The 10659-nt window shown below is 55.9% G+C and overlaps 1 non-coding gene across 1 annotated transcript; it reads right to left on the bottom strand.

Annotated features, from left to right (window-relative positions):
* Positions 1 to 9364: 9364 nt before the first annotated feature.
* TRNAV-AAC lies at positions 9365 to 9437 on the bottom strand. The gene has a single exon. It is a non-coding gene; the product is annotated as a tRNA-Val (tRNA).
* Between the last annotated feature and the right edge of the window lie 1222 nt (positions 9438 to 10659).

Here is a 10659-nt window from a genome sequence, read left to right as displayed (position 1 = left end):
ATGAACTTCACTCTTCATTTCCCCTTCCAAGAACAGAGGGGACAGACTGCTTACCCAGCGAGGTCACATTCTCATAGTTCTGCTGCATGACATCCCAGTAGAGGGCTCTCTGAGTGGGGTCCAGCAGAGCCCACTCTTCCCTGGTGAAATACACAGCCACTTCCTCGAAGGTCACCAGCCCCTGAAAGAGCAAGAGTCCAACACTCAGTACCTGCTGCCCCACTCACAGCCCCACTATTCACGGAATAGCAGCACCAGGTAAAGGGAAGCTCCGTGAGGCACATGTTAACAGAGTCCCACCTCACCTAGCTTAGAGCAGCCAGGCGGCATCGGAGGGTAGAAAGAGAGAACCTTTGTGTCTCCCAGCTGACAGACAGAGGCAGGGTCTTCACATTTATCACATACCTACTAGCCAGAGTTTGATATAGGAGATGGGTCTGTCTCTGGACCCTACTGGTGTCTCCCTGGTAGGAATCCCAACACTCTCCAAATAAAATATATGGAAGAAAGGAGAAGTCAATAGTAAAGAACAGAAGTTAGAAAGTTAGAATTGTAGAGAACTGGTAAAGAAAGCTATCAGAAATCAATGACCAATCAATGACAATAAGAAGGAAGTTTTTAAAAGTATATTAAGTGCAAACTTTACTAGATAGAAATGGCAGAATTATCAAAAATAATGCAGAAGAGGTAAAAGTCCTCAATAAATATTTCTCTCCTGGATTTGGAGAAAAACAGATCATGTACTCCTATCATAAGATGTTGACGACGACACTCTTTCCATTCCGACAAGAAGTCATGAGGACATTAAACAGCAGCTATTAAAAGTCAGACATGTTTAAATCAGCGGGTCCGGATAACTTGTATCCAAGACTTTCTAAAAGACCTGAAGTCTGACATCTATACTCGTGAAGATAATGGAGCAGCCAATACTGGATTTCATTCATTAATAAAGAATCAAAGAAGGGTAATATGATTAGTGCCCACTAACAAAGGTTTAGAGAAAATAGAGCCTATCAAACTAACGGGATATCCTTACTGGAGGAGATCAAAAGTTTGGTTGCAGCTAATAGTATTGATGTAATTTACCTAAACTTCTGTAAGGGATATGACTTGATCAGCACAATATTTTTACTAAAAAAACTAGACTGATACAAAATAAACACGGCATGCATTAAATAGATTAAAAACTGTGATAGTAAATGGGAAACCAGGGTCGAGTGGATTTCTTTCTAGCAGGTTCCCGCAGGGACTGGTTCTTGGCCCTGTGCTATTTAACATTCTTATCCATGAGCTAGAAGAGAGTATAAAATCATCACTGATAAAGTTTGCAGTATCACAAAGATTGCGGGTGGTGGTAACTAATGAAGTGCCAGTAGATTCAGGCTCCATCACTGGGAGTCTGGGAAGTTGTCCCAGCCCTGGCTGGAGGGTTATTTCCTGTTCCACAAAGAGGGGAAGTTCCATTCCCAACTCCTGTGCCTTGAAATTAGGCCCTACCTGACACTACACCCCCATATTCATCATAGTGGTACGGTTATAATATGATTAGGACATAATTATGATGTATTTTGTACAAGATGCATCATGTGTGGTGTCACTGGAAAAGTTATGATTTGCTGAATATGATTGTCCTATTTGTGTGCATGCATCATGTTCGTATCTGAAGTTATGGATATTGACTTTGTATCTGTATTTCAAATGTGCTTACTCTGGGTAACACCCACAACGTGATGGTGGGGAGCCCGTGAGGGCCAGGGGGGATGGGGGGCACCAAAATACAAGTTCACCCAGGGCCCCACTTTCTCTAAGGCCAGCCCGGGAGCCGGGTATGGGGGAGGGGCACATCCCCTAAGGCCGTGGTTCTCAGCTAGGGGTCCCTGGGCCTCTGGGGGGCTGCGAGCAGGTTTCAGGGGGGCCTCCAAGCAGGGCCCGTGTCAGACTCGCTTGGGCCCAGGGCAGAAAGCCCAAACCTCCCTGCCTGGGGCTGAAGCCTGGGGCCATGAGCCCTGCCACCAGGGGCTGAAGCCAAAGCTTGAGCAATTAGCTTTGCGGGGGGGCCTGTCACATGGGGCCCCAGGCAACTGCCCTGGCTGCCGCCCCCTAACGCCAGCCCTGGCTATTATATGCAGAGAACCAGGCACATGCAGGGCCGTGGAGTTTTTATAGCATGTTGGGGGCCTTACAAAGAAAAAGGTTAAGAACCTCCCCCCCCCCCCCCCCAGCCTCCCTGGTGGGTGCCCCTCACATCTCACAGCAGCCGCTGGTTAATCAGGTCGGGCTCCAGCCCTGGGAGTCTGGCCCATTTTCCTAGCCCCACCTAGGGGGGTTGTTTCCTGTTCCACAAATTAGAGCATTTCCACCCTCTTACCTCGTGGGTCTGTTCCTAGAATGGAAGCCACATATTAAACAAGTCCCAGCAGGTTTGCTACACCCTGGCCTCTTCCCATTCTCCCCGTGAATGTTTTGGCTACTCCAACCTCCAAACCAGACTGCCCAAACCTCCCTCCTCCGGTGTATTTGCTGTCCCTTCCCTCCAGCAGGAACCCAGCAGGAACCCCCCCCCCCCAATAACCCCTACCTGACCTGGCTCCACTGCAGCCATTTCCCTTCCCTGTCCCATGGGAGGATGGGATGAACTGGAGCGAAAAATGGACGACATACAGCAGCCTGGCAAGGCGAGAAAGGCAGTTGTGGGGGTTTCAGAACAGGCTTTAGTTCATGTCACATCACGATTCCCCCAGGATCTTTCCCTGCAGAGACACAGCCTAGGTTCTGCCATGCTGGGAACATGCTCCATCTCTTTATTGCAGGGGAGACCTGGCCCCTCCTGCCAGGCTAAGCCCACAGGGAGATTTTTCAGCCTCCCAGTAATAAAGTCTCTGAACAAAATGCTGGAAAGGAGCAGAACCAAAGGGGCTGGGCCGGCTCCATAGGGACACTGGCTCCTCCCTTCCCCTCCTGTGCAGCCATGTCCTGTCGCTGGCAGAGACCGGCCCCCCCATCTCCCCCCCAGAGGCAGCCGTGTCTGCGGGCTCCCCAGCCAGCACCTACTAACCCCACCCACGCTGGGAGTGACACAGGACACCAAAGTCCCACCCACCCAAGGACAAATTGCTGCAGATCAACGGGCTGGGTTCACATCCCAAAGCTGAGGCGAACTGAAGAATTACAGAGAAACTAGGGCAAAATGAGAGACTAAAGAGTCAATAATTTTAGGGAAAACGAGGGAATCTCCTTGGATTTTCTAGCCACATGTGGGGAGGAGAGAGAAGGGAAGAACTAGAGAGAATTGTTCTCAGGTTTTGAGACGGAAAGAAACGGCACAAACAGGAATAGGATGTGAAGCTCACCCCGTGACCATAGGCGTGCACAGCACATTTCATTAGGGTGCGCACCCAGGAGCCCCACCCTAGCCCCACCCCATCCACTGCCTCCCACTTCCTGCCCCTGGCTGCCCCCTCAGAACCCCAACCCCTGCTCCATGTCCCCTGACTGCCCCCTCCTGAGACCCCCACTGTAACTGCCTCCCTAGGACCCTACTCCCACCTGTCCTCCTGACCCTTATCCACCCCCACCCCAGACAGACCCCCGGGACTCCACGCCTATCCAACTGCTCCCCGCTGATCCCAGACACCTCTGTGTTCTTGGGGAAGCAGGGTGCAGTATCCAGCCTGACTCATGAAAGACACCCCCCAGCCTCTGCTTAAACCAAAACCCATCAGAGAAAAACACTTGCAGAGAGCAGTGAAGCGCGTTGGGAGACACACCTAGACCCCTCCTGACAAGGGTGACAAGATTAAGACATCTCCATTAGCATACAGAATGGAGAGCGGAGACGACTCCCCTAGCCTCATCTGCATGAAAGATGGGACAGGAAGCCATCTCTATTTACATACAGAATGGAGAGCAGAGAACCACACTGAATTCTGGGGCCAGAAAAAGCAGGGAAGCACTGCATCATGGGAATCTCTGCTCCAGATGCTAATGAACCTACACCTGCCCACACCCAGCTCAGCAATTATCAGACCAATTGTAGCAATGGATCCTTAACTGATGTCCAAATAGTGAAGCCGCCTAGTTGCATTGTGAGCTCCCTGGAAGAAAACACCACCCATAGCCAAGAGTGATCAGCTCCTATTGTCTAGTCTATTGAAAACCCTTGAGTTATCAGCCTTGCCTATAAACAAATGCATTCTTTTCCCTTGAACCATTGTATTTTCTCTACAAAAATCCCCACTCACCATCCAGTCAGGGTGCTGATGCTTAGATTCAAACTAGGCATCAGTTCCACTGGGACTCCATCTTCTCCTGACTGATCGTGCTGGGGGCTCTGCCTGTCTCCAGCCCTCAGGACCCTCAGCTACCAGCATCACCTGGGAACCCTGACCAGTTCAAGCCTCATGGAGTGGCTGAGACCCCCCCACTTTCTCTCTCTTGCTCTGTTTTCCTTTCTACCATAGCTATTAACCTTTAATAGTGGATGTGAGGTTGGTTTAGGCTCCTTGTGCAGTGATCACCAGTATTCAATACATAACCTGCATGGTTCAGCTGGCTGCTTCTCTCTCTCTTGCTGAACCTCACTCTTTTGTGTTTTAGCTTCCCCCAGTCACTCTGCAGCAACACGTCTCTTACCTAAGCTAAAGATCCCTGCAGCGCCCAGAATCCTGTGGGGTTTGCTCATCAAGGAGGTTCCTGCCAGTACAATTGTGATGTGAAGGTGGGGACAGGGCCGTGCTGAATCTGGGACACATAAGGGTAACAGCTTGGAAGTGCTGCTTCATCCAGCCCAGTGAGTCCAGGGGCAGATACGGGGTCAGCGTGGCAGTGCTGATTGACCCGGTCCGCTCAGACTTGCTCTGTTACTGTAGGGGCGGGTGGGTGGGTGGGTGGGGGCTCATCCGGTTTTGGGGGCTGGAAAAACCCAGCCCTAGGGAACCCAGGTCCTGCAGGAGAGCTCCATTGGGAGGGGACGTGCAGAAGGGAGGAGCAGAGCTCCATTGAGAGGGGATGTGCAGAAGGGAGGAGCAGAGCTCCGTATGAAAACACACGTGAGACAAACAGCACATTGATAGAATCACAGAATCCCCTCCCCAGAAAAGTAACCCGAATAAATGAGCGTACCCCCAAGTAATGGGCAAATCTGGTAACACCGCCCCCTGACAGGACCCCCAGAACTCCCGACCCATCCAGCTCCCTCTGCTCCCTGCCTGCCCTGAACCCGCTCCACCCCCCAACAGGCACCCCCCGAACCCTCAACCCATGCAACCCCCCCGCTCCTTGTCCCCTGACTGCCCCCTCCAGAGACCCCACCCACCCTCTAATCACCCCCCCAACTATCCAACCCCCCTCCCCACCTCCTGGCAGCTCTGTCTAGTGGCTGCTCCCACCCACACACACTCAAAGGGGCAAAGGAGGTTCCCTCTCCTTCGGGGGAAGGTTGCCTAGTGGTTAAGGCACAGGACTCAGGCTCAGACGTTCTGGGTTTGAGTCTCTGCTCTGCCACAGACTCCCTGCTTAGCCTTGGGAAAGTCACTTCACCTCGCTGTGCCCTAGATCCCGCCTGCCCAATGGGGCCAACACTGACCCTGCCTCCTGGGCTAAATCCATCCATGGCTGGGTGATGGGGGGGGAGGGGAATGGAGATACCAACATGGGGAGATTTGGGCTGAATTTCCCCACCGCCGGAGGGTGGGAGCCAGCTCCACAGGGGGGATGGGAGCGAGAGGGGCTCAGGCCAGCTCCACACAGAGGGGGGGTCAGGGCTTCAGCCCTGCAACTTCTGCCACTAAGGTGGCTGGGGCTCCCGAGCTGGGGACTTCAGCCCCACATCTTCTGCCAGGGTCCGGGGCTTCCACCCCCCTGTCCCAGGGGGGGCTCCTCTCCCCCTCCATCCCCACCCCAGTGCAGCTCCTGCTGGGGTCTGGGGCTCCCCCCACCCCCGCCTCCCAACCCAGCGGGGATTCTCCTCCCCCCTCCAGCTCGGCTCCTCTCTCCCCCCTGCCGGTATCTGGAGCTTCTCCTCCCCCCAACCTCCCCCTCCCCCGCCCCAGCCCAGCTGGGCTCCCCGGGGCTCCCGCCGCTGCTGTGGCCGGAGCCGAGCCTGGCGGGCAGGGATCAGCGATTCACGCGGGGGCCCTGGCAGAGCCCCCAGCCCGAGCGGGGCGGGGCAGCCCCAGGGGAGCGGGGGGGGGGCTCTGCTGCTGCTGGCCCCGCCCCCCACCGACCCCTGGGGCTGTTTGGGGGCTCCTCAGCCCCAGGAGCGGGGAGCAGCGGAGCGGAGCCTGCCCAGCAAACAGCTGATCGCAGCCGCGCCCAGGCCGCCCCTGGGGAAAAGCTCCGCGGAGGAGGCGCCACAAGCTGCCGGCAGCGGGTCATTCCCGGGGGGGCCGAGCACCCGCCTGCAGCCGCCGCAGCCTCCTCCCGGAGCCCCCACGGGAGGGGGGGAGCAGCCTCCCCAGCCGGGGCTCAGGGCATTGGGGTGCCGGGGCTCCCCCCATGCGCACGCCTGGGCCCGGGACACTCACACACACACTCTGCCCAGGGCTCCCTGGTGCCCAGAGACCAACCACCCCCCCGCCCTGCCCCGCCTGCAGCTCCGGCCTCTCCCCTCCCGCCCCGCCAGCCGCACCCAGGGGAGCCCCGGGCCCCCGGCTCTGTCCCCACCTGGAGCCCAGCGGGGCCGGGGGCAGCTCCTGCTGCAGCTGAGAACAGCGGCTCCGCTCCGGCCCGGGCGGCTCCAGCGCTGCTGGCAGCACGTGGCCACCAGGGAGCAGCTGCTGGGCCCGGGCTCCTGCGTCACAATGTGCCAGAGCCCCGCCCCCAGGAGCTGCCCCGCCCCCGGGCTGTGCCAGAGCCCCGCCCCCAGGAGCTGCCCCCCTCCGCTGTGCCAGAGCCCCGCCCCCAGGAGCTGCCCCGCCCCCGGGCTGAGCCAGAGCCCCGCCCCAGGAGCTGCCCCGCCCCGGGCTGTGCCAGAGCCCCGCCCCAGGAGCTGCCCTGCCCCGTCCTGTGCCAGAGCCTCGCCCCCAGGAGCTGCCCCGCCCCTGGGCTGTGCCAGAGCCCCGCCCCCCGGCGCGGCCCCCCCCCGCGGGATTTGGTCTCCTGCCTCCTACATCCCCGCACCCACCGCGCCCCGCTGCTCCCTTCCTGTGTCTGCAAACCAGGGCCGCCCAGAGGGGGGGGCAAGAGGGGCAATGTGCCCCAGGCCCCGCGTCCTGCAGGGGCCCCACGAGTGTTTTCTGGGGCCCCTGCGGTTCCAGGTTGAGCTCCGCAGTCATGCCTGCGGCAGGTCCACCGGAGCCGGGACGAGTGGACCTGCCGCAGGCATGACTGCGGAGGGGGCGCTCGTCCCGCGGCTGGACCTCCCTGACTGCGGCAGGTCAAGCGGAGCCGCGGGACCACGGCACCCGCCGCAGTCACTCGTCCCGGGCTCCGATCGACCTGCCGCAGGCATGACTGCGGGAGCTCAACCGGAGCCAAATGCCGCCCCCCAGGGAAAGGGCCGCCCGCACGCGCCTGCTTGGCGCGCTGGGGTCTAGAGCCCCTGAGCGGGGGCCCCCCGCCGCCGAAGACCCCGGGCCCCGGAATTCTCTGGCCCTGCTGCAAACACCCCCCCCCCCGCACCCGGGGCGGGCTGCAGCGCTCGCTGGGGCTGTCTCCAGTGGCTGAAATTGCCTCCATCTCTAATCACCTGGGGCGGGGGTAGAGGGAACGAAGGGAGGAGATGGGCCCAGGGTGTGAAAGCAGAAATAGGGGGCAGGGAAAGAAGGACTGTTTGGAAAGGTGGAAAGGAGACCCTGTCACCGCTCCTGGGTGATCCAGATGGAGTCAGAAGAAGTTGGGCAGCAGAGGCTCAGATAAATTGAGGGGAACCCCCTGGGTGTCCCAGTGTTGGCCAGGGATTGTACAGCACCTAGCGCAATATGGGGTCCCGATCTCAATCATGGTCTGTGCAGCACCTGGGAGCCCTAATGTCTGTTTCCTGATCACAGGCACTGGGGATGGAGTGAGGGAAACCTCAGCACCTGAAGGGTTAATGCAGCCCTGTGTGCAGCCCCTGCTAGGGTGACCAGACAGCAAATGTGAACAATCGGGACAGGGAGTGGGGGTAATAGGAGCCTATATAAGAAAAAGGCCCAAATATCGGGACATCTGGTCACGCTAGTCCCTGCTGCGCTCACGAGGGGTTGGCTTAGAGAGTTGTAGTAATAACAGCAGCAAAGAGTCCTGTGGCACCTTATAGACTAACAGACGTATTGGAGCAGGAGCTTTCGTGAGTGAATCCCCACTTCGTCAGATGCACCAATAGTCCCATATGGGCTAGTAGTCAGGATTCTTGGTTTTCATCCATGGGGCCTGGGTTCAACTTCTGGTGTGGGAACAGTGCAGAGCTTTTGCCCAGGGTGGAGACAGGAAATGAAAGGAACAGAAAGGGATCCTGCCAGCAGGGGGGTTAGACAGTGTGGGGAGGGGATCCCAGAAGTGGGGTGGGGGGCAGAGGTCTGAGGGGAGACCAGGGAAGGATCCCAGCAGTGTGGGAAGTTGAGAGCACAGGCCTGGCCTGGGGACCTGGAAGAGTGAATGTGTCCCTCTAAACCCATCAACTGCAGACTAGGCAGGACTGGAAGAATTACATATTTGTTGGTAAATGTCAATTTCTGTGTAAACGCACAACCCAATGGCAAAATATTTCCATCGATAATCATCAAAATTGGCAGATGGGCAAAGTAAGAAACATGCTGCTTGAGAACTTACCCTGTTGTAGGAGCAGCAGTGATCTGTGTGCTCCATATAACCTGTATGCCCAAAAGGTCGGTTACACTCCCCCCCCCCGCCCCCTCTCCTCTCCCTCTCTGAATGCCTGTGAAGTGGCTTTCCCCTCCCTCCCTCCTGCAATGCTTGTGGGATGAAGGGGCTGGTTGAACAGCTGGAAGATCAGAAGAGCTCCTAGATAGACAAGGTGTCTGGGACTCTCATTAGGCAGCATTGTGAAAGCACAGCTGAGCATAGAGACCCTTCCCCTTTTAAGGACCTGAACCTCATGGCCTGCGACTAGAGATGACTTGGCTGCATCCGGTGGGTCACACTCCACCTCAGCCAGTGTCCATGCAGGGTCCCTGCTCTGGGTGTGTGAGCGCTGCCTAATGAGAGTCCCAGACACCTTGTCTACCTGGAAGCTCTTCTGATCTTCAACCAGCCCATTCATCCCCCAAGCATTGCAGGAGAGAGCGGAGGAGGAGGGGGAAAGCCACTTCACAGGCATTCAGAGAGGGAAAGGAAGTATAACAGACATTTTGAGCATAGAAATCACTGCTGTTCCTACAACAGCAGGGACAGGCCACTAGGAGCTGAGAAAAGGAAGCCATCCTGTTTCTGCCTGGCTTTGAACCAGGGACCTTTTGCATGTTAGGCAAACGTGATAACCACTACACTACAAAAACTCTGTGCCCTTCCCTTCATAAGAACATAAGAATGGCCATAGTGGGTCAGACCAAAGGTCCATCCAACCCTATATCCTATCTGCCAACAATGGCCAATGCCAGGTGCCCAAGAGGGAGTGAACCTAACCGGAAATGATCAAGTGATCTCTCTCCTGCCATCCATCTGCACTCTCTGACAAACAGAGGCTAGGGACACCATTCCTTACCCATCCTGGCTAATATCTATTAATGGACTTAACCTCCATTAATTTATCTGCAAAAAGAACAAAGAGAACATGTGGCACCTTAGAGACTAACAAATGTATTTGAGCATAAGCTTTTGTGGGCTAAAACTCACTTCATCGGATGCATGCAGTAAAAAATTCAGTAGGAAGATATATATATATACACAGAGAACGTGAAAAAATGGGTGTTGCCATACACACCATAACGAGAGTGATCAGTTAACGTGAGCTGTTATCAGCAGGAGAAAAAAACCTGATTTTGGGAGGGGAACAGGAGAAAGGACAAAGGAAGGAAGACACGAAGAGAAAAGAGGATCAGACAGTGGATGGAGCAAGAGGTGAAACAAAAGGACAAACCCTTATGTCCCCAGTGATTCTAAGAGACAAAATCACAGGTGCAGAATAAAATTCTGCCTCCTTAAGCTCGTGTTTTCCATGCCTAGAATTCAACTGTCACCAGATGGATCAGACTGAACAGGTTTCAAACCTCCAGGAGGCTCTTACCTTCTAAACAGGGATGGCTGTTTTCTAGTAAAATCACTAAAAGGGAAGGAGAAAACTCGAAAGAGGTTCCTCCTGGCGCTCACGTCCGTGAACCCGAATACTCTCTCAGTCCTCAAAGAGAGACCTGGAGAAGGAGACTTGCTGGAGCAAAGCCACAGGGGTCTCTGAGGTTTCCCTGGCCCCTCGCTCCTGTCCTGCCTGGCTGATGTCAGCATCTCTCTGTGAGGTCACCACCTCCCCACCACCTTGGACCAATAGTCTGAGGTCCTGCAAAAGGCCTTTGTGATGTCACTGCCACACCCCTCCCTTGCTGGGCTAATGTCCTGCCCCTGGCCAGGCACTTTGCAGGTTTGAGCTACTCCTTGTGGATCACCCCACTCAAGGAGCGTTCGTTCTAGGCAGCAAGCCGGCTAGATAGGGAAACATCAGATGCTGCTCCCAATGCTACACTCAGTTTGCCAGAAATTAGTCGACTTTATGGCCAGAAGAGACCA

The sequence above is a fragment of the Mauremys reevesii genome, linkage group 14, assembly GCF_016161935.1.
Source record: "Mauremys reevesii isolate NIE-2019 linkage group 14, ASM1616193v1, whole genome shotgun sequence".
In the NCBI taxonomy this organism is placed as follows: Eukaryota; Metazoa; Chordata; order Testudines; family Geoemydidae; genus Mauremys; species Mauremys reevesii.
This window is presented reverse-complemented; position numbering and strand designations above follow the sequence as displayed.